Source organism: Rhipicephalus sanguineus, chromosome 10, assembly GCF_013339695.2.
Source record: "Rhipicephalus sanguineus isolate Rsan-2018 chromosome 10, BIME_Rsan_1.4, whole genome shotgun sequence".
Taxonomy (NCBI): Eukaryota; Metazoa; Arthropoda; class Arachnida; order Ixodida; family Ixodidae; genus Rhipicephalus; species Rhipicephalus sanguineus.
The window spans coordinates 45,302,206-45,328,676 of record NC_051185.1 but is presented as its reverse complement, the minus strand read 5'-3'; positions in this window follow the sequence as shown (position 1 = coordinate 45,328,676).

Genomic DNA, 26,471 nt, shown 5'->3' with positions numbered 1-26,471 from the left:
ATCCTCTATTCTTTCTCAATATCACGACAGCACTTTTCGCAGATTGCGTAACTAACACAGTTTCGAACTTTAAGATGGGCGTCCGCCTAAGCCGAAAGTATTCAATTTAATTTCTAAGCTGACTGCTGGAATGGCAAAAGGACGATGTCCCTCGCCACCTCAGGTTACGTCTAGCTCTCTTGTGTAACAGAAAAATCGAGCTTTGATCTGTAAGCCTCAATGTCGATGGGGCTCGCATATACGTCGCCTACAGTAGTGAGGCTTGACCAACGACACCTGATGGGTTGTGAAATCTGCGGGCGACGATCGACGAAACATATTTTAAGGCGAAAGCCTTAGATGACTCATCTAAGGCTTTCCGAAAGTAACAGTCGGCAGCGGCGTCGGCGTCATCGCGAGTGATGCAGAAAATTGTCAACACGTGACGGCGTCACCCTATCAACTCAGCATGACATATCAGGTCTCCAAAGTTGATGTCGTCACTATGACATCACCTGATGACGTAATCACAAGGAATCGTCGCTTGGTCAAGCGTGGGCCGATCCCGGAGGTAGTGCAAAGCCTCGTTGGGCGCTGAAAGGCTGCGACGTTAGGAGTGAGGTGCAATAATTACAATTTACTAAGGAAAAAAGAAGATGACTTTTGCCTTCGAGTCGTTTTAGGAAAATGAATAAGGGACCTTCTAGTGGCTACGCAAAACCTAAATTCCTGCGGTCCTATCTGTGCGAAAACTCCTAGCGCGCATGTGCCACAGGCACTGAGCAAATCCCACTTCCCACCTTTGGTCCACTAAAAATGAAGAAGGGAACACACGGGTGGCAAACACCAATTAAGATTTCCTGTCAGAGGTAACCAATAATTGCGATATACTGTAATGAACCGTCGGGATTAACCCAGTGATAAACATCGGCGCTGCGCGTTTCAGCTTCGCTGGTTAATTAACCATCTGCACGGAATGATTGGGTGTCTCTGTTTTTAGCTTGACGAGATCGCACTGAAATTACATGAAGAAGCGAAACTTGCCGGTCACAGGGAGGGCAAGGCTGTTTCTTAATCTCCAGGTTTTTCAGTTCGCTCCCCACCCACCCCTCTTTCCCCTTCTCTCTTCATTGCTGTGCGTCAGCAAGGCTGTAATTAACGCGCTGTTGCTCACACTCAAGAGCTGAAAAGTGACATTTAATTAGCCCATTTGTCTGGCCGCCACCGACTTGTCACTGGGCATCCCTGTTGAATACCGCGACTCACAGGGCGGCACAATGCAAGCACACACTGTGTTACAGTGACATACTACGTTTTTTTTTCTTTTTCTGTGAAATTATTGCAAAAGCTACGTTTCTGCGACAGTGAATGAGGTGGGCTGCGGAAAGAAAGTCGCACGACAAGTTACACGAGACACAGCGATACGCATGTAGTTCTTGCTCTTCTAGCCTTTTCTTGGCACAGTAGTGTTCAGGAGAGTCGGAAGTGCTATCATTGTCGAAATAGTTTGGGTAAACGAATTTCCTTGAGGGGATTATAGGCCTGCGAAATATTGGATAATGTATGAGGATAATGTAACTTAGGTACTACTGATAAAGCACCATCTTCTACTGGTACTTACCTCTTTATAAAAAATACAAATACGAGAAAATCGTAGTTAAAGGAGTAGCTAAACAAACGGAATCACTAACACATAGATGAACGGGAAGCAAACAACGTAAATAGAAACGTCCACAACAACAACCACTTAATGCCCAAAATCTGCCTCAGTATTTTGAGCCCATGCCCACTCCCATTAAAAAGAGACTTCATATAAGCCGCTAACTGACCTTGGTTTACGTATCATACCTGGACACACTGGACTGCTATCCAGAACCATAAATCCGTGGCAGTACTTGCAGCGCCGCTACCGGACGAGTCACGTGTTGTCTAACAACACGTGACCTGTCCTCCGCGCCGCAGACACTCGACGCTGACCTATTCAAATTCATTTAAACAAAGAAAGTGCTTCGGGCAGGCCTCGTAAAATTGAAAGCTGCGATACAAATTTTTGTAAGTTACGCCGTATATTCATCTAGGTGCACTAAGCACATGTCTAGGACTAATTGAAACAGCGATAATAATTATGTGAACATTGCATAACCACACAGTAATAGAAATACTCACGGTGAACCTTTGTAAAGGGAGTGGTCGTAGTTCGCGAATCATTTGATGAAATCAGGCGGAAGCGCTATAGTGCACATGCGTTATTTTACTGAATTTCTTTAAAGAAGGCATAGCCAACAGTAGCGAACAGTAGGCAAGGCTGATATTATATGCGCGAATTCGGTAGCCGTCACACAAGCCATCTGCTTTTTATTCAATATAAATCGTTGTTTTAGTCAATATATATTCCTGATTACAGTTCTACATAATTTGTATGTCCTTTGCTTTACGTACCAGATATTTGTTTTCCAATTCTATCTCGTAAAACGGTTTGGGCTGACCCGAAAACTGGTTCCCAAAACACAATTTGCTTCCCATGAATGCTTGGTATTTTGAAGCGCTGCCGGTAACATCGCCGAAACATCGGAATACTAAATTGGGTTTCACGAAAAGTTAGTCCAGATAGTCGAGACGAAGCGGAGGGGGGGGGGGGGGGGCAAGGAGCTGCAGCTGTGCCTGCGGGTCGAGACGAAGCCTTTGTAACTCCACACACTCGCACTATCACTAAACGAACTGCGGTTAAAAAAAATGTGCAAGTGTGGCCGCCCAAGTTCGCAATACCGTGCCAGGCACCGACCGTCTCGAAGGTCATAGCTGGAGCCCCTCAGTACTCCTTTCTCAACACAGATGGCGCGACAAATCTGCCGGGCACTCTGGGGCTGGTGTTAACAAGAGAACAGTACGAAAGAACACGCATTGAAGGACGGCAGGCGACAAAGACGCGTGTGGTTTCCCGAATGCAATAAGGCGGCAAAAAAGCAAGAGAATGAAAAAAGCAGAAAGAGAGCTAAATTTTGGAGTTTTTTTGCCAAAATGATGACGTGATCATGAACCACGCTGTACTGGTCGACTTCGAATAACCGCGGTTCCTTTGTGGGTCTCTGAGTATATAAAAGTGGTGTTCTTGCATTTCGATCCCGGCAAAGTGCAGCCGCCATGGCCGGGAATAGAACACGCGTTCTCGATCTTAGCAGGGAAGTAACCTAAGCCGCTAGGTTTCCATGACGGGTAAGGTGGGCAAGCAGCATTTTGGATTTTCTTATCATATGTTTTATTGTCTTCATTAAGGCAAAAGATTTAGATGCCTCACCAAACGCGAAAAGTGACCCTCGGCGTCGGCGTCAACACGAAGTGATGCAAAAAAAAAATCATCATGGGATGACGTCATCATATGACGTCAATGTGACGTCATAGCTTTCCGGAGCTTTTGACGCCATCGTGACGTCACATGACGCGAGGTTGCGTCATGTCATGTCAGTGTCCATCAATAAAGAGCTTTCCCTCTCTCTCTCTCAAATTCTATGTCTCTCTTCTCTTTAAAGTCACTGCTATGCTTTGACGATCATGTGCTGTCGGCGCCAATGATTGACCGGGATTGTCTTATGTTCTGTACTAGTCTGTTTTGCCTCAAGTTAGCATTGAACTACAAATTGTAAAAAAAGAAAGACTGAAAATTTTGCATCGTTTAGGTTAGTCATTCTGAGCTGTCCATTTATCAGTACTTGTAGTAAAATTAATATTTAGGTGTTGTAAAATCAAAAATTTTCAAGATAATAACAGCCAACTACCTCCCTTTACAACACGCCTTACTTAGAGCTAGCACACCAGATTTTTTTTTAATTTCAATTGTCAAATGCATTTGCAGTTAACTTTTCTTCCGAGCATTATCGACTACGGATACATTCCAGTATTACGGAAAGCGGTCGTCGTTCCGCCTTAAAGCGATCGGCGTCCAGTTACAGCGCACAGCAAATTGTTTTTGCCACGCAAAGACTATACTTGCAGTAATGCAGCCTTTAAAGTTAAACAGCGGCAGCTTGATCTTCGCGTTACACTGGGGAGCGCTAGCTTGTTAACAACTGAAAAATGGCCTAGCAATCTTATTTCACTGGAAAAGCAGGAGACGTTTGATGGAAAATACGCACGGAAAAAAGGTGGTACGTCCACTTCAAGCCAAAAGACGTTATAGATCATATCCGTATTACATACGCTGCGGTATTATGTCAGAAAACAAGTTACATAATGGTGTCACACGTTTCGTGCAAACCTTCTTCAGTGTAACAGCCACCCCTCTTTCAGCTATTAAAGATATAGTGATAACGCCGCAATGCTACACCGTTAAAAAATGTACCCTTCTCAGTGGAAGCCTTCTCTTTTTTTTTTTTTTACGACAGAGACTTGCCCTTAAGGCATAATATTTGTTGGGTATATTTGTGTTAAATGTGCGCCGTTAGGCCGGTGTTGTGTTTGAAGTGAAGAAGTGTCTTGTGGAACGTGTCTTGTGGAAGCCTTCTCGCGCGCGTAACTTCGCTGCATGGTTTACTTTCGACAGTGCGGGATTTCCTAGTGTAGCGGCGCAACATATCACGATTCGGCATTCTGCGCAGTTGCGTGCATTTCTTCCAGGCTTGGCAGTAGCACAATTACAGTAATAAATTAGTTTTTTCCGGTTTAATGGGCAATGTAATCAATAACTTCAAGCGAGTAATCTAAAAAAAATTACTCATTACCTTCGCAGTTACTTTGACTGAAAGTAAGCACGTCTGCTTCTTTTATGGCATAAAAATCGGACAAAAATAAATGAACATAACAACGGGAAGTTAATCTGCGCGCCAAACTAAAGCGTGGGAACGAGGCAGGCCCACATAAAAGATGCGTAGCCCTCGAACTCGAAATCTCGAACAACGTTACAGGAACAACTTTTCTTAAATAACTTTATTGCTTTTCAAAAGTAATGGCAATGTTGTCATTACTTTCAATCAGCTCTAATTTGTAATGCACTTTGATTACTGTTTTAAAAATTCTAAAAGTTTAATGACAATGAAATCTAACTACTTGTTATGAGTGAAGTGCGCGAGTGTGGTGCGTCCGATGGTTGGAACAGCAAAGACGACGAGGACGACGTACAACGTGCTACTTGCGCGAGCGCGCCGAGCATCGGAGCATTGAAAAAAAATACACACGGAAAATAAAGAAATCCCCAAGAGCCACTGCGCCAAAAAGAAAAAAGAAGAAGAGCTGTGCTGGCAGTTCGAGTAACGTGGCTAGGGTGCGGACTGCGAGCTTGTCGGGCGCTTGTACCCGGGCTCTGAAGGCGTCCACCTAGCCGGCGCAGGCCTGCACGCGGACCTGGCGACCAGTCTACCGGCGTGGCTTTTGCTGAGGCCCCGGCTTGGCGTGGTTGTGGTTCTCGGGCTGGAGACAGCACCGCTGATGACGGCATCCACCGGGAGCGGAAGTGAGTCGTCGGGCTGAGGGCCAGAGCTTGGAGACTTCCACCACCCCGTCCTCCTCACCGGACTGCTTGTCTGCCCAGACCGTTGGTGAGCCGTACTACTCTGGTTCCACATCAGGACTATTCTGACGACGTTAGCGTGTGGACTTGCACGACGTTTAAGCTTAGGATAAGATTCCCTTGTTTAAGGAGAACGCTATGTACTGGTGGTCAGGCTGACGCTTGTTAGTTTACCTTTTGTTCATTCTAGTGTTTCCCTTTCTTTTATTTTCTTGTGTGTTCAAATATATGTTCATTTGTCTGAAAATCAAACGCTCACCTCCGTGTCTTATTCAAGAATAGTAATGCACAGCCGATTCAACTGGCTTTATTAAAAGAACCTGTCACACTACTATTCAGGACACGTAATTTTGCCGTCCTTGATTTCCTTTCAAAATAAGGCCGACACGGTTCATGTGCTTCGAGTGGCGAACTTCGACCCACTGGCAGTGGCGTAGGCAGAATTTTGCAGTGGCGTAGACAGGGGGGGGGGGGGGTGGCACGTCCTTGATCCGACATGGGGTCTGGGCAGATAAGCGTGGTCGAGTGTCATTTCGTGCCCTGTCTCGCATGGGACACAAAATTCGGGACTGGGGGGGGGGGGGTGGGGGGGCACGGGCTCGGTGTGCCACCCCCTGGCTGCGTCACTGCCCACTGAGATTTCTGTGACGTCACCGCGTAGGTAAAACAACTCAGCAGGTTCCACGCAATGAAAATGGTCGGACAGCGCAGCTGTAAGCGCGGGACTGTATGTGAGGGTAGGTTCAGACGACTTAGTCTCTTTTCTAGCTTCATAATAATAATGATACTTGGTGGTGCTTTACGTCCCAAAATCATAATAATGCCGCGCGTATGTGCCAGTGGCGACGGCAACGAAGCAGCGCGAGTGTTTTTGGCCCATCGCGGGGACGAAGAAGACGTGGCAGTTTTCTCTGAATGATAAAGCGTGTTTGCCTATCGTTCTCCGTGTCCTCGTCGATCCCACGTCGTTACACTGGTGGAGGTGCTGGGTATCGATCCCAGTACCTCTCGCACTCCACTACGGCGTTCCTCATAATCATATTGCCGTCGCCACTGGCACATACGCGCGGCATTATGATTATGAGGAACGCCGTAGTGGAGTGCTCCGGAAATGTTTACCATCTGGTGTTCTTTAACGTGCGCCTTTCTCTAAGTACACGGACCTCTAGCACTTCGCCTCCATCGAAATGCGGTCGCCGGCTCCGGGATTCTATCCCGCGACCTTCGTGTCATTAGTCGAGCACCGCAACCACTAGACCACTGTAGAAATTTATGATCACCATCATTATCATTCATCATCATTATGATTCATCACCAAATAATCACCATCATTATTATTTCATTTTATTTATTTCATTACTTAATACGCCTTCAGGTCACGTGACTTATGAGACACTGGACAGACGTGAAGACGGCACTGGCTTGACTTAGAACAGCTCCAACGTTAAAAACTCGCACGGTCCCTTGTGCACTCACCTAAGACGACTCTAAGGCGAAAGCCATCTTCTTTTTCTTCTCAGTCGATGTATTGATCCTGCCCAACCAACCTCTGAAAGCGGCCTGCACCTAACGTGGCTTGGCACTGGCTCCGGAATCGGAGACACCTTGGCTGGTTTTGTAGTGCCTCCGTGATCGGTGGCCTACCTTTGACTAAGCAAGGATATCGTATGATGATGTCACAATGTGACGTTACTGTGACGTCATATGGTGACCTCGTCACGTGATCATGATTTTTCGCATCACCCGGGTTGACGCAACCGACGGGGGACGCCGGTCAATTTTCGCGTTTCATAAGCATCTAAGTCTTTCACCTTAAAAAACATAAAAGGTAAAGGAAAGCGAAAGCATGGGAATGGGAGGCGACCGTTGGAAAGAGAACGGTTTCGAATGCGAGCGCGCGTGTGTGCGCTAACGCGAAGAAAGAGTTAGGGAAAGACGAACGAACTGCGCGAGGGAAAAGGGGGAAAGAGGGAACCTAGGTTCCGCCTTCCGGGTTCAGGGAAGACGGGCGTCGAAGTGCGCGCACTCGCCTCGCCCAGAGCGGGCTCCGAAGTTGAGCGCGCGGCATCTTCTGCTCTTCTCTAACATCCTGCTTGGCGCGCCGCCCGCAGGACTCTGTCGAGAGCGGTAAGTCTGCACCGAGCAGTTTTTTTTAGTTTGCAAGAAAGCAGGCGCCGCTTCGTGGTGATTTGGGGAAAGGTTAAAAAGAATAAGAACGGGACAGGGAAAAGTGTTGGGCGCTTAGTTCGTTTTATTAAAAAAAAAAAGCCGTCAAGTTCGCGACTGCTGGTTGACTTCTTTGATTGTGCGACAATACTCGGGGAAAACGCATGCAGTAAGGAGGAAGTGATTGCCAGATCAATAGGATAAAGGCGAGATTTATGCGGATTAAAAAAATAAATAGTGGTGTATTTGATGCAGTTGTGAAACTATGAGAATCTCAGAGGTGCGAGGTGACGTTTTTCAATGCGAGTTTCTGATTCATTTAATAATAAAAGAGAGAAAAAAATGTTAGCCTTACTTTAAGGACAAATTTGCGAACATTTCTCTCGGTAAAAAGCGACTACTAGCGTAAACTGCTGAGCAAGCGCACCCCCCCCCCTACGGTGAAGGATAATCCGACCAGATTTGGAGGGGCGCTTGCTCGGCCCCGGACCCAAATTCAAAGTGGCGGTGAGAGAGCGGCTAAAAATTATTGAAATGCCCATCCATGTTTCTAATGAAATGCTTTATTTATTTACTGTTTTTATTCCCCCTCGTCACTTTCAAACCATTGAAGCAGCGACCGGTTTGACCAATATACGACCGGCCACGTGACAACGGAATTCCATAAACAACATTGGATGCGCATTCAGTGTACTCATTCTTGTGGTTCTTTTTACACAAGCGATGCTCGTCTTGAAAAAAAAGTGGCCACAGGGGAGGAGGGGGAGGCGCTTGCTCGGTCACTGGCGCCTATTTCAGATCTCCCGAAAAAGAGTGGGGGCCGTCTGCTCGGCACTTTACGGTATTCACTTACGTCAAAATACGGTATCGCATATGACGCAATCGGTCGAGCGCTACGTCGCTGTCGACCGTGGTTTTCTGGCAGTACTGACGCTGACGAGATATGGTGAGTACCACGAAGCGCTACAGCGTAGATTACTGGCTCCTCAGTGACACTGGGCAAACACAGACACTGGCAAAAAAGCGAAACTTGCGCAACGCCAGGTACGACATTGTCTTTCATTCAAATTTTGGCGGGGGTGTGACGTCTTAAGTGACGTTTCTGTTGAGGTCACGTGCGTCCCGCATGTGACGGCGACCGGGCCTTCCGCCATTGCGTTCTTTGGGATACAGGAACACGCTACACAGGGATAGCACAGCGGCGGTACATCTTCGAATTACTAGAATTTAACACTCGTGTCGAGATGAGAATCCCTGAGCACGACGTGTCGCTGGAGTCGACGTTTCGACAATCTGAATTGTATTCTTCAAGACGGCTACTGCTTTCATATCCTAAAAGGCGAGAATAGCAGTTGCAGCCTTGAAGAAAAGTCGACTTGTCGAAAGAGCGGCTACAGCGGCTCCCCGTATTCACGAATTCTCTTCTCTTCAAGCTGCCATATTCCCTTAACTTCTGCCTTTTGTGGATTAACACTCGTGTTCGTATGTCGTTTCAGGCTCCCAACGTGTACTCTCGCTTGTGGCGCTACAGAAGATTGGTCCTGCGCGCTCACTGATATCAGTAACCTTCGTGGCATTACCAAAAAGGCGACTACGTCACGTCTGGTCTCCCTACCGGGAGCTCTGGACCAGTCAAGTCTTCGTGCGTTTCGTTCGTACGGCAGTCTTCAAGGCGTAGAGGACGTTCTCCCAAAAGGCTGTCGTCGTCATCCCTCGCCCATCCACTGGATATTAGGCTGAGCTTTACCCTACGTGTGAATTATGTTTCAATAGTTCAGCCTAGCAAGCTGCCCTAAATTGAGAGTCGCACACTGCTCATTTCATAGATAAGGCACTTAGCAGTTAAAATAATCCGAAGCCAAAAAGCAACAGAGAGAGAGAGAGAGAGAATGCGCGTTACGTACTGTACAGCCATCATAAGCATTTATCTGTCATGAGTTGAGCGGTAAATAAATGTCTGGCGATGAGGTGACGATAGCCATTCACATTGTGCACTTCTTTAGTAGTACACTGATGGTGCTAGTGCTTGCTTGTGCGATATTATTTTCCGATTTCGTACGTTAACAACTCATCGCTGGCAGTCTTGTTAGGTTTTGAATAGATGGAACGCGTGATTCGTCTGTGAATTTTGTTGATTGAGTGGTTCGGATGTCCGTATGAAAGACTTCTTTCTGTACCTTTGTGAGCCGCCTCTTTCCGCACGTTCAGTAGGCTCTTGATTGTTGTTCAAGCAGTGCAAGTAAGCGCCTTCGTTGAATTCATGTCGCTGCACCTTTGTAGTTCCTCGGGCGGCTCCCCATACAAACAGCTTAAGGGCAGTCGTACTTCAGCGCTCTTGTCGTTCCACAAATTCCCTTCTCAGAATGGGAGGAGGGAGTGACATGGAATGTCCTAGTTTGGAAGAGCAGAGAAAGCCTCGCTGCGAAGCAGTAGCGCCTGCTCAAGCTCTGACATGTAAGGCGTCAGGCACCACGTTTGTTATTATGGCAATGGCGTCAACAGTACGTTGGAAAGGACGAACAACAATTGTGTGAAAGCTTCCCCCTACGTAGCAGCTTTCAGCTCATTTCATTTCAGCTCATTTCCGCGGTGAAACCGAAGTATTTTTTACCCTTTTTACGGCTCACGAGAAAACTTCAATCCGGAACAACTGAGGTCATGCAAAGTGAGCGATTGTGGATCTCTCAGGGTACAGTATTAGCGCGTACCTCAGGCAGGAATTCCAAAGCGAAGATATGTTGATATTGTGCGAAAAACGAAAACAGTGGCTACCAGAGATGTGGCTGCCAGTGGACTTTTGCGCCCCTGTCACGCAGGCTAGAGTGACAGGGGCGCCAGTAATGTGTATATACACATTTCTTGTGTATATACAACAACCCACACGTCTACGGTGGCATGCACAGACAAAAAATCACAGGATATCCACGGGGTGAATGATGATGAGTGGGGCGAAGTTCCGGAGAGAATCATCGGTAAACCGTGAAACTCTTCCATGAAATTTGCGCAGTACATCATATAAAGAGTGTGAAACACCGTGTATATATTAGACATCAAACTTTTATTGTACTGTTGGTTTGCGTCGTCCCTTCATTATCACCGCTTTGTGATCGGTGAAATGCAGGGAAAGTGTCCGCTCCCGAGCGAAAGAGAAAGCGCGCCAAGAGCGAGCGCGACTCCGAGCGAAAGAGCGCGCCAAGTGTGACCGCGTTCCGCGCTCGCCCTGTGAGAATTAACGGCAAGGCTAGAGAAAAGACACGAGACGCGCGTAGCGTTCCTCTTCGCGTTCCACGACGCGAGGTCGGTAGCATGCCCAACGAAAGCCAACGGAACGCGATCGTGCAATGGCTCCGGCTGCGCGAACGATGCACGGCGTTTACTGCGCATAAAGCGTCCCAAACCAAACATCTTGCTCAAGGTGCTTTGCATTTTGCTTCTATTTCTCTACCGTCATATAAAGACGTCACACGCTGTTATACTAGCGATTGTGGTCAGATTGTTGTCGAACCACAAGCGGTCGCAGACCTTGCAGCTGTGGCCAAACGTGTGGTCAAGGAAATCGCGCTTGAAGCGCGTGTCGGCGCCACCAACTTAGGTAGCGACCGTTTTCGGCGCTGGCCGCTGCATCCCGCGCCCGTACCTCTTCGGGGTTCTCTTGCCGCCGCTACCGCGCTGCTTCGGCTTCGCGGGCTTGTGTCTCGGGGTCCGCACGACGCTGACGTCTCTCCGCGTCCTCGTGAGCTCTCATCGCAGGGTCTTGGCGGCGAGCCCGCGATGCTGCTGCCTTGCGAGCCCTCCGCTCCGCCGCCGTGTCTTCTTCCTTCATGTCATTAGTATCGGAGGACACTGCCGGAGTGAAGCGAGCGCCGCATGCTACAGTTGGCTATGCGATATGTGGTTTTGCCTGCGTTATTATCATCATCAAGGCGCTCGAAGACCAAGAGGAAGAATTCTCTTTCGCGCGAGCTGCGCCTGTAGCGGTCGCCTCTGGAACTAAGGTTACGCTTACGGCGCGGCACTTTGCCCCAGCTTAAGAACCTGGCGAGCCAGCTCCTAATAAACACGAACAGATTATATGCATTAATAAATCACTGTGTGATAACCAGGCTACAAGAACCAGGCCAGACGAAAAACTAGCCACACACATCCCTTGACTACCGACAGGAAGCGGCACGACCACTTCCGTAGAAATTCCTCTTCCCCGAGGAAGAACAATTCCTCCGACAAAAAGGACAGCAGTTCGGAGCACAACCGTTCCAGAATCGGAAACAGAGCACGACGATGGTGACCCGCTGCAGCAGCCTCACACCTGTTACGCCGCAAGCAATAAGTTCCCGCAGAAATTAGAAGGCGTGCAGAGCGACTACGCGAGCAACGACCAGACGTCACAAAACGACTAACTCCTACGCCCTTGCGATTACACATTGCTGCAGCACATGCTGGTTGGACTCTTGTAGCGGGTTTAGAAAAATTTGTTGCGTCACAAACGGTTAAGATCAATACCAATTTAACATTACGTTTTCTTGCCAGAAATACGTTCACGAGAAAGACAAAACATAATTCAGTAACATGGACATAAATAAACACATGGAATGACGCGGAGGCAACACGTACCATTGATGTTTAGCACATTTACACACACATACAGATAATATGTCACACAAAGTTAGGTATATATATGCACATTACATGGTAAAACAGAAAGCACAAATAAAACATCACTATGTACATTTTGCGTATTTACATGCGCTTCTGCCGATGCCAACCGAGACATCAGCCTACCAAAACCAGGAAGCCTTGAAGATTATAAATTGTTTCACAGGTCTACTACTACGGCTCCAACATCGACCTCAATCCTTTCAGTAACGACGGTAGTCCAAGGTTTTTATGCAACTTTTCTAAAAACTGTTTGTCTAAACTAGAAGCATTTACGTACCACGAAGGTACCCTTAGATTATATTTCATAGGAACTAACAAATCTTATTTTAACCCCGAAAATGTGACGAGGCAAAGCCAGTTTATTACTTAACTAACGAAGCACGATTGATTACTAAAGGTCATTCCACGATATAGAGAGCGAGAGAAGAATTTGCTGCGCAAGCTCCTTTCTGGGAGAATTACTGTATATGCTACTGTATATGCGACCTGCATATGCTCAAGGTAGCATATACAGTGACTATACCTGCAGGAGAAGTAAAAAAGTCACACTCTTGCCGCAACGGCGAAGCAATGAATGCGATAGCAACAAATTAGAATGCCACACGAAGAACGACAAGCAGCTCGATATTTGCAACGCGCCGCTCGAGCACAATGGACTTGCGGAAAGAACACACACAGGACGACCGCGAACTAACAATGGTCATAGATCAACACTTGCAGCGCACTGCTCAGACACAAGAAGGACACTCGAACAGAACGCATAGGTACACACAGGATGAACGCGGACTAACTGTTATGGTTGTTGCTAATTCGTGTTTGAGCAGCGCGCTGCAACCCAACGCTCTTATACTTCTCTTTCTTTCAAAACTGCTGCGCGTGGAGTGACCCCTCCGCGTCTCTTGCCGCGCGATGGCATTCGACGCATCGTTTACTAGGCGTTCTACATCGTCAGTGGGTCCAGAAATGGGCCAACTTTTAGTGTCCGATTTCTTTTTAGTGGCCTTTGTTATGCCACTTTTTAGTGACCGTTGTTACGCTGAAAAGCCGCTGGCGCGTGGCTGAGTTGTTTATAGCAGCGCGCTGCGGAACGAAGTGTCGAAAGTTCGAATCCTGGTGGCGCGCTTCGCAAATTTTGTTCTTCTGATTTATTTTTCTTTGTGGCTTTTATTTATATATACAAGCACACACATATCCAGGACATGACGGCGACGGCGACGGCAAAAACCAGCCGAGAGTGTTCATATAATTGCTATCGCGGTAAAACTAGCGGCTCCAGAGCGAGCCCAATAAGTGCACAAGCAATGTCGCACCAAGAATGAAAGGTTCTCTTATCAGCAATTCTAAAGCTTTAGGGGCGAAGCTCCTTAAGGCGGCACCCGTTCGTCCCTCGTAGTCGTCGTCGTCGTAGTAGTAGCAGTAGTAGTAGTCGTAGTCCGTAATAAGTCTTACGCTTTGACCTCCAAGGTGGTGCCGGTGGGAGATTTTTCCTGTGCGTTGTTGAACAATAAAAAATTCGCAGCGTGCGCGTTAACTAAAAGCCGAATTCTTCTGTCTCTCATTCCCCATTAGCAGCCATTGGCATGTTCCAGTAGGAAACGTTAGTAGAAGTAGAAGTGTAAGTGCTAGCTAAAAGCCGACTTCTTCTGTCTCTCATTCCCATTAGCAGCCATTGTTTACCTCCAAGGTAGTGCCTGGTGAGATTTCTCCTGTGCGCGATTAAACAATAAAAATTTTGTTCAAAATGCCGCTGATTGATGAAATAAAACCAACGAAAGACGCCAGATGTTTTGGAAAAGCAAAACGAAAGAACGCCAGATGTTTCTAAAGCAAAACGAAAAGATGCCAGCTGCTTAATGAAAGACGCCAGATTTTTCTAAAGCAATGGTTTTCTAAACAATGAAAATTCACAGCGTACATGTAAAATTAAAGTGAGCTGCAAGTCGTCATAACTAATCGAACCTTTAGTATAAACGCGCCTGATCTCACGTCGGTTGGGCAGAATTCACTGAAGATTCACTGTTTACCGATGAACCTCCGCAGCTTCGCCCACTCATCATCATTCACTCCGTGGATATGCTGTGATTTTTCTTTTCTTGTGAAAGGAGAAAATATAGACCACGCCTGATGCTATCTGGCTGTTTTATTTTCTAGCTTCGTCTTCCTCTTCTTTCTGCCCCTTCGAGCCATGGCCCCACTCTTCACTACACACTCTTGAATGCACATCTAAACGCACCACACCAGAATGTAGTTGCTTCGTGTCTGCACAGGAGCGTTTCGCCCTGCACATGTATCAACAGATATAGCTGGACATCATATCAACACTGTAAGCGTGGCGTTGTCTCATATCAAGTAGTGTTTGTTTGTATTCAAGACGGGAAAGCGACGTTCCAAGACGCCATACCAGGGCCCTCAGCTCGCAATGAGAGAAAAGGTAAAATATTCACGAAGGTATTCACGATGCTAGAATCTGAACAAGTGCACGGCTATACTAAAACCTGACTATGTATTCGCGCATCGAGAATAAACACATTAGAGATAGCAGACTCGAAAACAAGGTATGCTCTTTGGAATACGTGATGCTATATAGTATGTACAAATGCGTACGAGTGCCACTTCTCTCGAGAATACCTTCAAAGAGAGGAGCAATTTCTGAACGTTTCTTTCGCAAGGTACATTAAGGAAGGGCAATATGTAGCTTACTCTTCAATACGAAAATACGATGCTGGAAGTCGCGAGGTGCCGGCTACATAAAGCACTTTCCGAGTACTGCACTACGTGCTCACATACTGGCATGCTTTTGAATACGCCAGCAGATGGTCCCGTGGCTGCTCATTTATGGTGTTTTAGCAGTTGTGTCAGGAAATTGGGTTCATTCGCGACTGCTGAGGAACACTAAGCGTGCTCCGAAATATCGGCGAGATGCAGGTAGCTGAATTTCCGTAAACATGGTTCTCCTGACGGCCTCTTTTCCGAGGTAATGGTCTATTCATGTTTTCATAAATGAATAAGGGCCGTTCGAAGATGTCCGACAGAGGCCCTTGAGTCACTTTAGATGAGGCGTTCGCAAGCAAACAAAAAACAAGCAAGCAAGCGAATGACGGAACGAAGGAACGAAGAAGTAATATTTCTGTTCCCGTGTTCCTTCGTATTTCCGCGTTTCTGCGGTATTTGTGCATGAGTATGTGAGGGAGTTTCTTGCCTGGAACGCGAATCTGATGGGATAGCTGTATTCAAGTGACCAAGAGTGTTTACGCATCGCGAACGATACGTTGGGCGGACATATTGTTGCCTACACATTTGTACTGTATGAGTACTTTCGTTGTGACAAGTGCACATTTCGTATTCTAATGTCATTCGGCTTTTCCCCTCCTAAATAAGTTTTAAGTGCGGAGCACTTTAGAATCCAGGGATGTTGTATGCTGTTGTATGCTGTCATCGCTTGGCGTAACGGAGGCAAAACCATGCATAGCATAGCCATTTGTAGCATATTGAGCGCGCGCTCGCGCCAAGGGGAAGACTTCTTCCTCTTGTTCTTCGAGCGCCTTGATGATGATATTAAGTGCAGAGCACTTTAGGGACCCGGGCTGTTGTATGCTGCCGTATGCTGTCGTCGCTTGGCGTAACGCAGGCAAAACCACGTATAAAAACAGAAACAAGCAGAAAACAAGCGAGAAACAGAAAGAGAGAGAAAGAAAGGGAAAAAAGGACGGAAGATAGAAATAGATAGAAATACAGCGAGAAAAAACGACAAAAAGCTGGACAAGAGAGAGCGAAAGAAATAGAGGAGGTGAGAAAGAAAACCGAAGAGAAACAAAGAAGGCTGCCCAACTCGCACTTCCTTCAGGCTTGGCACTGCTAGGGCGAAGGTGCCTTACTTTTTCGTACGAAAATCACCAGAAGGACTGCGCTACATGAAAGAAAAGGAGTAGCCGGTGCTTTGAAATACACACCTGCTTCTTATTAAATGCGGGTAATAAGTAAAGAAACATAAAGCTACCATCGAAGCATCGTTGGGGACGAGTGAGCACGGTCAGACTACGGACAGGATACAGGCAATAAAAGCTTCCAACAGCAACAACGCAGACGAATTCTACGGCGCTGCAATCGCTTGGCTACGCGCAAATGCATAGCTGTTCTAAAAATATCGCAGTAAATTGGTCAGACTGATCGACAGACGCTCGTTACATCATGACCAAGAAAGACAATTTATGTTTTAATGTTCTGTCGCGAAATACATGCAGCCAGAATGGTTGCGTGAACTCTGCGAGAACTGAATTATAGAAACCCCAGCATATAGCGCTTGTCTCAGCGCCTGTCTTTGGAACAGGCGGCCACAGGGCGTGACAGGATGACGTCACATAAATTACGGCCGCTAATGTAGACACGTGACGCAAAAGGCATCACGTGGTCTGCGGAAAACCTCATGCGTAATTCGTGCAAATGTGGACGGAAAAGTTGAACTCTTCCGAGATATGGTCCCAACCTCGACGAACAGCTACGGGCCGTCCAAGGGGCGCGCGACGCGGCGGAAGGGCTCGGCCTTTCTGTCCCGACGTCGGAGCAGCCCGGGGCGCGATAAAGCGCTCCCTAAAGGACCACAACGAATACTTCAGCGTAAGAGCACACAGCAAAGCAACCGGACTGAAAGGGGAAGAACTACACACACAACAGTGCTGATACTCCGGTTGTTTGGTTGTGCGCTATTACACTGAAGTAGGAACAGATACCAGCTCGCCCTAGTTGCCGTCTTATTGGCTACAATAAAGTTTTTTACAGCAGAGCTGTTACGCTCGAGGTTGGCCGTGTGTCGTAGATAGAAAATCATCATAATCAAGAACTGGCACGCGCTCTCTTCTTCATTGTCTTCTGCTCCTTCGCTCCCAGAACACGTGCACCCGCTTCTCCGGCCTCGGATGCGATGACTCTTGTGGTCGAGAGAAACGGGTAGAGAGAGACAGAAAAATAGAGGTAGAGAGAAAGACAAATAAAGATAGAGAAGAGAGAAATTCTCGGCGAAAGAAAATTTCTTGGCGAGAGCAAGCCTAACCACGTATAGTGCAGTATAGCAAGGGGTGGGGAAGAAGAGGCCAGGGGGTAAAAACCTAGCCAAAGGAGAACCAGCTAGCTGTCCACTGGCTCTACCGTGAGCCAGCCTTGCGCGAGTTAGTGCGAGCGGCGCTAATATTGTCATCCGTCCATCCATCCATCCACCGTCCTAAATGGCATTCACCACAGACATCTAGCGAATTAATGCCTTCCGAAGCGGAATACTCTATCCGGGCGTATCAGGATCTCTGTCCGGGATCTGTATCCGGTATCTCTATCCGGGTATTTAAACCAGTACCACGAGGTTCCGGAGCGAGAAGACGTTCACACAGTAGCTACTTAACGGACATGGGCGACGCCGTTTAGCCGTTCTTATAAGTTCCCACATTATTTTCAATACATTCTTCATAACGTCGAGTATTTTGCAATTTCTCGAAGAGGGTCCAGCGCAATTACTAGTCGGAACAGGTATTCAAACCAGAGGGGGTTTTCTCATTTGGAGTGAATATTGCTGCCACATTGTGTAAGTTGAAATGTTGAAGAAATTGCTCAAGCTAGCCTTCTTTTTCGTTTTTTTTCACATGGTGACTTGGGCACATGGAGCTTTATTACAAGTGTCATTCATAAGCGTATACGAGCACGCACCACTGTTAAAGCCAAGGCTGCTACACGCTTTTGGAGCACCTGTATTTCCAGTAGCCGATAAGATATTGCACGAAAAAAACGCAGTCATAGACTTGACATTTACTGAGAGCGTAGCGGCTTATAATGGAATATTGCCGTGCGTTCTTTAAAGGGCCGTGAAATTTGCTCCCATGAATTCGGGAATTTCATCAGTGTCATCTTTTCAATTTCTGGACCACAATCATGAAAACCCGATAATCACATTTTCACGCTCGCTTCCTGTGATGCATGTTATAACTGAGGAAACGTTGTGACGGTGAGAAATTTTGAAGCTCTTCGTGCAGCGGATACTCATTTCTACGCTGGGATGGAATTTCTTAGAAACTTTACTAGCTTGTCGATACCTCAAACAGCTCACATTGTACACTAAACTGGCACACAGCAACAACAATAATACATCTTTTTCACAAATTTTTCTTTGGTTCCTACTCTTCTTAAAATTGTTTGAAAATGTTGAAAATTGTTTCCACTTAAAGTTCACCAAAAAAGCGCAAAAGACGGGACAAGAAAGAGAAGGCACTTACAATACTGTATCTGCAACTGAGTTTAATTGGAAGAAAGGTTTGCTCTTTAAGCCAGATAACAAGCATATGCGCACGCTGAATGTCTCGTATTTTCCCTCCCCTTCCCCAGTGCAAGATGGCCTGTCTGGCTCAGCCCTAGCTAACCTCCTTGCCTTTATTTTATCCCCGTCTCCCTCATTCTCGGGACCTTTGAGCTTCTCCAAACAGTACGACGGCGACATCTATAATGTGTGATTTTCTAAAAATACATTAAAATGAAAACTGACAAGGTGCCTTATACTTTCGCCTAAGACGACTCGAAGGCGAAAGCCATCTTCTTTTAGATGCAAAGCATTTTAAGGCCGATGAACCGTTAAGGCTGGTGAACGGTTGTGCAGAGCGAGCAGTCGGTTTTTTCCAATCAAACATCGCGGCGTTGCGCAGGAGAGAATGAGCCGCGCGAGAGGGTGGGGGGGGGAAGCGTAGGAGAGAAGAGAGAGGGGGAGGGGACGCGCGTGCGCAGTGGGGGTGTGGGACGCCTCCCGTGGCGTGCTTGTGCTGGCGCTAACGCTGACACTGGCGGAGGCGTTCACGCTGGCGCTCGTCGCGGCGTTGCGCAGGAGAGATGAAGCGCGCGAGAGGGGGAGAGCGTAGGAGGAGAGGAGGCATGCGCAGGGGGGGCTGTGGACACCGCGAGAGAGCCGGACAAAGCCCCCCGCCTTAAGATGCTTCGCGTCCTAAAACACAAAGCGATGAAGAACGGCGTACAGGCTCCTATAAAGAACCCCCAGTGGTCGAGATTTCCAGAGCCCTCCGCTACGGCGTCTCTCATAGTCATAACGTGGTTCTGGGACGTTAATCCTTAACAATTATTATTATTGGTTGCACAATGCGTGTAGTTGAGTACGTTCCGGAACTTACCAGCGCCAACGATAACGCTAGAGTTTTTGATGGCGCATATAGAACAGCCGACGTGTTTCACTGAAGATCAGGTTATCAATGACCGACGACCGCGCTCGCGGTCGTCGGGCTCGCGGGCTCGCGGTCGGGCTCGCGTCGGTCACCGTCGGTCGGTCATCACCGACAACGGCGAGCCCTTTGTCCAGCTGGGCACAGGATCCCCCTAAGGAGTTCAATCTTTGCCGGTTTCACTGCTGCGTCCTTAAACGACGCAAGCTGTATGCGACAATATGTCAGCGCGAATAGGCTGCGCCCTTGGCTGTGAGTTCGGCTCCACGGTGAGCCGCCGGTGGCTTCACCTCCTTATTCCATAGAACGTCCCTCCACTCAATGCATCCGTTTCGATCCTAGAAAGTCGATGGCGGCACCTGCCTTCAACAGCTGTTGTCACCGCAGAGTTTCATAATAGTGCACTCGAGGGAAATATGGCGCTAGTGTCTGGGGGAGATGCGACGGAGGAAGGGAGCAGCAAGGCATGACGCTTCAGCCAACATGGGAATGATGGGTAGTACATAGAATCGCCTAAGTGTCGTTCTTTCGGCTCCGTGCCGTGTGGCCTGCAGGCGCTTTGACGCATTACAAAGTTAGCGAAAGTTCAGCAGTAGCACTTGAACACCTCGACCGTTTTTGTTTTGGTCTTACTAACTCAGATCAGCTTACAGGGTTCACAACGAACCGTTCTTTTATCCGAAATAAAAGCCAGAACAACAATAAACAAAGCCACAAGTGCGTTCGAATCGGCAAGCACGGAGACTACAGGCAAATCCGTGTTCTACCCATCATACCCATGGTTGCTGAACGATCGCAGTGCTACAGTTCCCTCTAGTAAATATTGTAGAATACTATATGGTGGTCATTGCTTATCGGCCTCAAGTCTTGAGAAGCGCTGCGTCATTTTTCAGTCGAGCTGCTGCACTCCACTAATCTCGGTTTAGTGAAGGACGAACTTGGGAGTGGAGGCTTGGTTGAGAATACGGGGGTTTATATCTCTGGACACCGGTCAGCAATATAATTAACTTACGAGTGCATTAGCCCGTAACGGCTGCCCACTCGTTTCGTAAGCTTGAAATAGAGTGTTAGTGAACCGTGCGGGCCTGAGTGGACCCAAGTGGACCCGAGTGGACCCAGTGTAATAGAGTCAGGATTTTTTCCCCAGATTTGGATTGGAAACGCAGGTGTGGCCATTACACGTAGAAAAAGACACTTTTTTTCGGTTAATGTGTTCAGCCCTTATTGAACTGGAGTACTCGCTTGCACTGGAAAAAGCGATAAACAACCTTTGTCACTTTCACGCGGTTGCGAGAATGTTATTCCTGGCCCTCGTCCTACTCGTCTTTACTCGTCCTATTCTCAGGCTCGCCTCGTTCCCCTGAGGACGTCCTCCGTTCCCTCGCATTCGTTCGAGATTCTAGTGACCTTGAAGCTTTTCTCCGCCGTCTTAAAGGAAACCCCACCTCATGCTTACAAAGTCCCGCGGCACACAACCACAAGGGATCCTCTCTTCAGCCGTTGAGTCGGTGTTTGGTGGACGGCAGCGCCTCGGAGGCAGCCAATAATTCTCGAATGCTGCGCTTTTGCCTGGAGGCGCCAAAATACTCGGCACGGCTGCCTTCTTTTCATGACAGTAGACTTACAGTGCAAGGACACAAAGACTAGTGAGAAGACGACCATCCTTGTCCACCCTCGCCTTCTCTTGCCTCCCCCTTCCCCCCCCCCCCCCCCCCCCCACGAGAAAACAAAAGAAAGCTTGGGAATTCTTGTAAACGGGGAACGTATAATACTGCCGATAAAAAAAATTAAGGATGCAGCTAATACACGCGTAATTATTAAATATATTGTTTGGGGGGATTCTTTAGCAAAGCTCTGGGTGCGGCTATTACATGGATGCGGCCATCACACTAGTATATACGGTATTAGTGGTAGTTAATGCCGGCGAGTCTGAATGGACGTGAGTGAGCGTGGACAGGAGTGAGAGCCAATTAAGGCGGGTGGCAAGTAAAGCCAGTGACGATGAATCGAGAAGACGGCAGTGCGAAGCTGAATAAATAATGTCGGCGAGCTTAAATAAACGCGAGTATTCATGTGGGTGGGACCTTGCGAGGGTACAGCTGAGGCGAGTATTTGAATGAAAGCATGCGTGAAACCAGGGTGGGGGAGAAGGTTGATGTCACAATTACCTGACTCACCCGTTGAAGAGTGTTCACTCAGCGTGCGAGTACGACCTATGAAAAACTCACGAAGTCCTCAGCTGTTACTATTTCGTTCAAAGGTTCACTGGGAGGCGGATAAAATTATTATTATTATTATTATTATTATTATTATTATTATTATTATTATTATTATTATATAATGGTAGTAATAGCAGCAGTAGTCACATTCTATGAAACCAACGGACAATGAAGATGAGGAAGGTATAGGGACATTACTTGTATGCTTTAAATGTAGTATAATAATTATTACTGTACTGCATATTTGTCATAATTGTTACGTAATTACTATACTACAGTTAAAACTCCCTATAACTTTCTTAGCTTCGCCCCGCCACGGTGGTCTAGTGGTTATGGCGCTCGACTGCTGACCTGAAGGTCGCGGGATCCAATCCCGGTCGCGGCGGCTGCATTTTCGATGGAGGCGAAAATGTTTGAGGCAGGTGTACTTAGATTTAGGTGCACGTACGTTGGTCGAAAGTTCCGGAGCCCTCCACTACGGCGTCCCTCATAATCATGTCGTGGGTTTGGGATGTTAAAACCCCATTATTATTATTAGATATTATTATTATTATTATTATTATTATTATATTATTATTATTATTATTATTATTATTATTATTATTATCATTATTATATTATATTATTCCTTAGCTTCATTGTCTGTCAGTTTTTCATTAGAGTGAGTCGAAGAAAAAGAAGAAAAACGAGCCTTTGATTCATCCCCCTTCTTTTATTCAGTAGTTGTAGTAGTAGTAGTAGCAGTAGTAGTAGCAGCAGTAGTATCAGTAGTAGCAGTAGTAGTAGTAGTAGCAGCAGCAGCCGCAGTATTGATCGTAAGCACCAATGCAGTGATCATCACCAATCCCCTGTCAAAGGCGGACGCCTTCCTTGAAAAATAAAGCTCCATACGCTCCTGAATAAAAGCGACTGCATGAAACGTGAGTGCACATCAATGAGCACAAGGTAATTATTTGTACGCAGATGCCGGACGTGAGTGGTATTGAATGAGTTTGAGTAAGGTTCACCCAAATGATAGTGCCGCTACGCAACCTTGTAGAAAATAATCTCCGATAATCTCCGGCGCTACACCAGCGCTAAACGGACAACGCTAGCCGCTTTCCCTGCTGTAGACGGTGAGATAAACGCTAATCGTTTCATTTCTTACTTCCACTCAGTTATTAGCGCTGGTAATAGAGCTATGATAAGAACTTGCCTCAGTCACACTGGCCAAGCTAGATCACAAAAAAACATGGCTGATCCCTCCGTCATAGGAATCGGCGATATAACACGAAAGTGAAACGCGTCTTCACAAAGTAGTGCTTATTGTGTAATGATATGTCAGAGCTTGTACAACGTCTATTCGTGTTTGGCAGCTATAGCGCCGTTTGACAGGATGCACCCATATGACAGCATGTCTATCGCGACGACTAACGCCCATGATCATGATTAAACTGTTGTTGGTAGCTGACCGTGTGAGCTATATTTTGGACACAGCCAATCGTGAATCCCGCGTAGGATGATATCAACAGCTCATAATCACACTGGTACCCGCTATGCACTTCTTCAAAGCGTCGTCAATTAAGGAGACCAACGGCACGGTGTGCGCTCTCTAGTAATGGTAGCCGACGCCTGTGCTCATGCATACATAACACGCACTCCGCTTCAGCAACACGGAGGTAAGAGGTTCGTAGCCTGAGCCGCAAACGCGTGCGTCCCGCTGGCCTCTGTCTCGCAGGCGCTACTCTCGCTCCCAAAGCACGACATTCGCCCGTCGAAATCGCGTCCTTTCTGCAACGCATGTTGCAGCAGTTTTGTTAGTCGGTGCTCTCGCTTGAAGCAGTCGGCGGCGGAGAAATCCCGTTGGTGCCGTGGAAGATGCACTACCGCACTACTCCGATGAGCCGACGCACGCTACCACGACCAAATGCAAGACGTAACTTCCAATGGTGCCTCGGCGACGCCAGCGCGGCACCTTTACCTGTCTGGTATCGAGACGCTTTACCCTTACCTCAGATATCGCGTGCAATCTCGAGTAAGCGCTAGTAAGTGTGGGATCGGGAAGTATTACTTTCTTTTCACCTCTCACAGACGGCGGCACCGCCCCGCTCCGCCCGCCGCGAAAGAGAATGTGTGCAAGATATAACGCGCGTTCGCGCCGTGTCTAGCATCTCCCGCGAGATGGCTTTAGTGGTTAGCGCGTCGGGGCTCTTGCCGTCGCGGCCGCACTGTCGTGGGTTCGAATCCCAGCGGGGTAATATTTTCTTGGTTTTTTTTTTACACAAAGTGTTTTATCCGGGTCCACCAAGACTTCAGTGACGTATTTCCGTCACGGAAATGACGTCGAAAATATACACTCACATGGCAGAGAAAAAAAGCTACCGTCAACGGGCATCGAACCACGACCGCTCGTTCCGCAACAGCAGATGCCGGGCACGCTATCCACTGCGCCACGATCACAGACTCTGGAGGCTTTACGAACGCGCCTTTTATATCTACCACTTTCACGCTCGGCGGGGTGGTGTTGACCTCTGGGAGTGGTAAGGTAAAGTAATTCGTCATTGTTGTGGCCTCCGCGACTAGCACCTGCAACGCGTTTACGCGTCCGTCCCATTCGGCGCGTTTTTCAATAGAAGTTGAATTTTGTCAATGCCTTACCACACCGCGAGGTGGCGACCTTTTCCCAAGCGTCGTAAAAGCGTCAGCGTCGGCGTCGCTCATAGCAACACGCTAATTCCACACCAAACATAGCTCTGCGACGCGCGCCTGCCTCACCATGGCTGTACCACTGCGTTCCCCGGCTCACGCGCTCGCCGCGAGAAAAATCGCGGCCGGGCTACCGGGGCGGCGCGACGCGCTTTGCGTTTTCCTCTAGTGCGGCCGTGGTGTTCAACAAATTTAAGATGCCGCGGGAAGGCGTCCAAGTTCTGCGTCCAATATGCGACGCTCTTCTGGCTATCACACCTCGTTCTCTGATTACGCTTTCACCGTTCACTACTATAGCTACCACAAGGTTTTGTTTAATCATTTAACGTGGCGTTAGTCGTCGGGATGGAGATGTCGACCAATCATCAAAGTGGTGCATCCACGTTAAACGGTGCTATAGCTGCCATATATCAATATACATTGTGCAAACTCTCTTATATCAAGTACAGTAAACATTCAGATACTTCTATAAGGGCAAGCTTTACTTTCGTGTTATTCCGATTCCTATGACGGAGGGATCAACCATCTTTTCTTTCTCACCCGCTGGTGTCCATTTTATCAACGTCATATCCGTGACAGATGTACTTGGTGGACCCCGGCATAAAACACTTTCGTGTTAAAAAAACTGGGAAGGAGATTAAGCTTCGCTTTCAAGAGTACAACGCGATGGCGTAATCGGGCCCCGTGCGCATCGTCTTCTTAACTGCTAACCTAGCTTCCGCTCTCGGTGAATGCCTCGACCGCGACGCCAGGCAACGAACGTCTGTGCGCGTAACATTGGCTGTTTCAAACTATCCTAGAATGCCTACTGCAAGTACAATTGCGAAGTGCCCACTACTCCTAATTCTTCCTCTTGCGAATCAGCGAAGGTCTCATTACACGCCCGTAATGCACACGCGAACCTACGCTGCTGTTGGGGCCAGGAGGAAGACGAAGTGACAGCATTGTCTGTGTGTTCCACCTTGCTCTGTTTTAGTACTGTTTTTGCGTCATACGCTACGTTTACGAAGACGTCTTTCGTTGAAAAGGGGAAGGCCTTCCCCCAGGCCTGCGTGCAGTCGGAGACCCGGCTCCCAAATCACTTCACATGGAAGACACTACGAGTGGAAGCGCGAGGCTTCCCGAATCTTCGGACAGCTCAACGAAGGAGGCCATGGAATCCGAGGAGGGCTTCACGACGGTCCGAGGCCGTCGCTTGAAAAGGAAACTACGCCGGACGTCACCACGGGGCGGCAAGCGGTGCATAAGGAAGTTCCGTCATGTATGTTGGGTATATGACCACATCAGCCAGTGACAATCTGAATAGTCTTAATAGGCATTCTTGACGGAGTTCTTTGACCGCATAGCACCAGGCCAGATTAATGAAGTTCGAATCAACCCCCGCAGAACATACTTACGGTCGATGCGAAGAATGCAACAGTACTAGAGACATTGAAAAACATTCAGGCACTTGGTAATTTTCCGTGCGTTCCTTCAAAGTGTACGAAAGGATGCGTCAATCGGGGTAATCTCTGATGTGGACCCTCAAATCACGGAAAGTCTCCTCGCCAAACTTGTGACATCAACAGTGCGGATATTGATGTCCACCGCTTCGGACTCTCACGTTGTGTCAAGCTAGTCTTTGACTCATCTTTACCAGCACATGTGAAAGTGGGTTACGTAAGGCATCCGTGCGGCCATACGTAACCGAGACCTCTTCATTGCCACAGGTGCCAAAAGATAGGACATGTGGAGTGCAGTCTGCAAGAACTCTGTCACTTGTCAACGTGTGGTGAAGTCACCAACTGGAGGAATGTAAAGTTGAAGCGCCTAAATGTCCAATTGTGCTGGGACACTGATGCGACCTCCAAGTTGTGTCCAAACTCAAAGACGAAAACGCGGATTCTAAAGAAGATGGTGAGATCACTCTTCCCGAAGAGAGGCGCTCAATTGTTCGTCGACAGCGTACCGTTCACGACAGAAGCACAAGCGCGCCAGCAGTACACCAGATCCAAAGAACCGGAGCTTCCACCGCCGCCCAGCATCATGCCTTCTCCCCAACTAGAGAGTCGGGCAACATCTGGA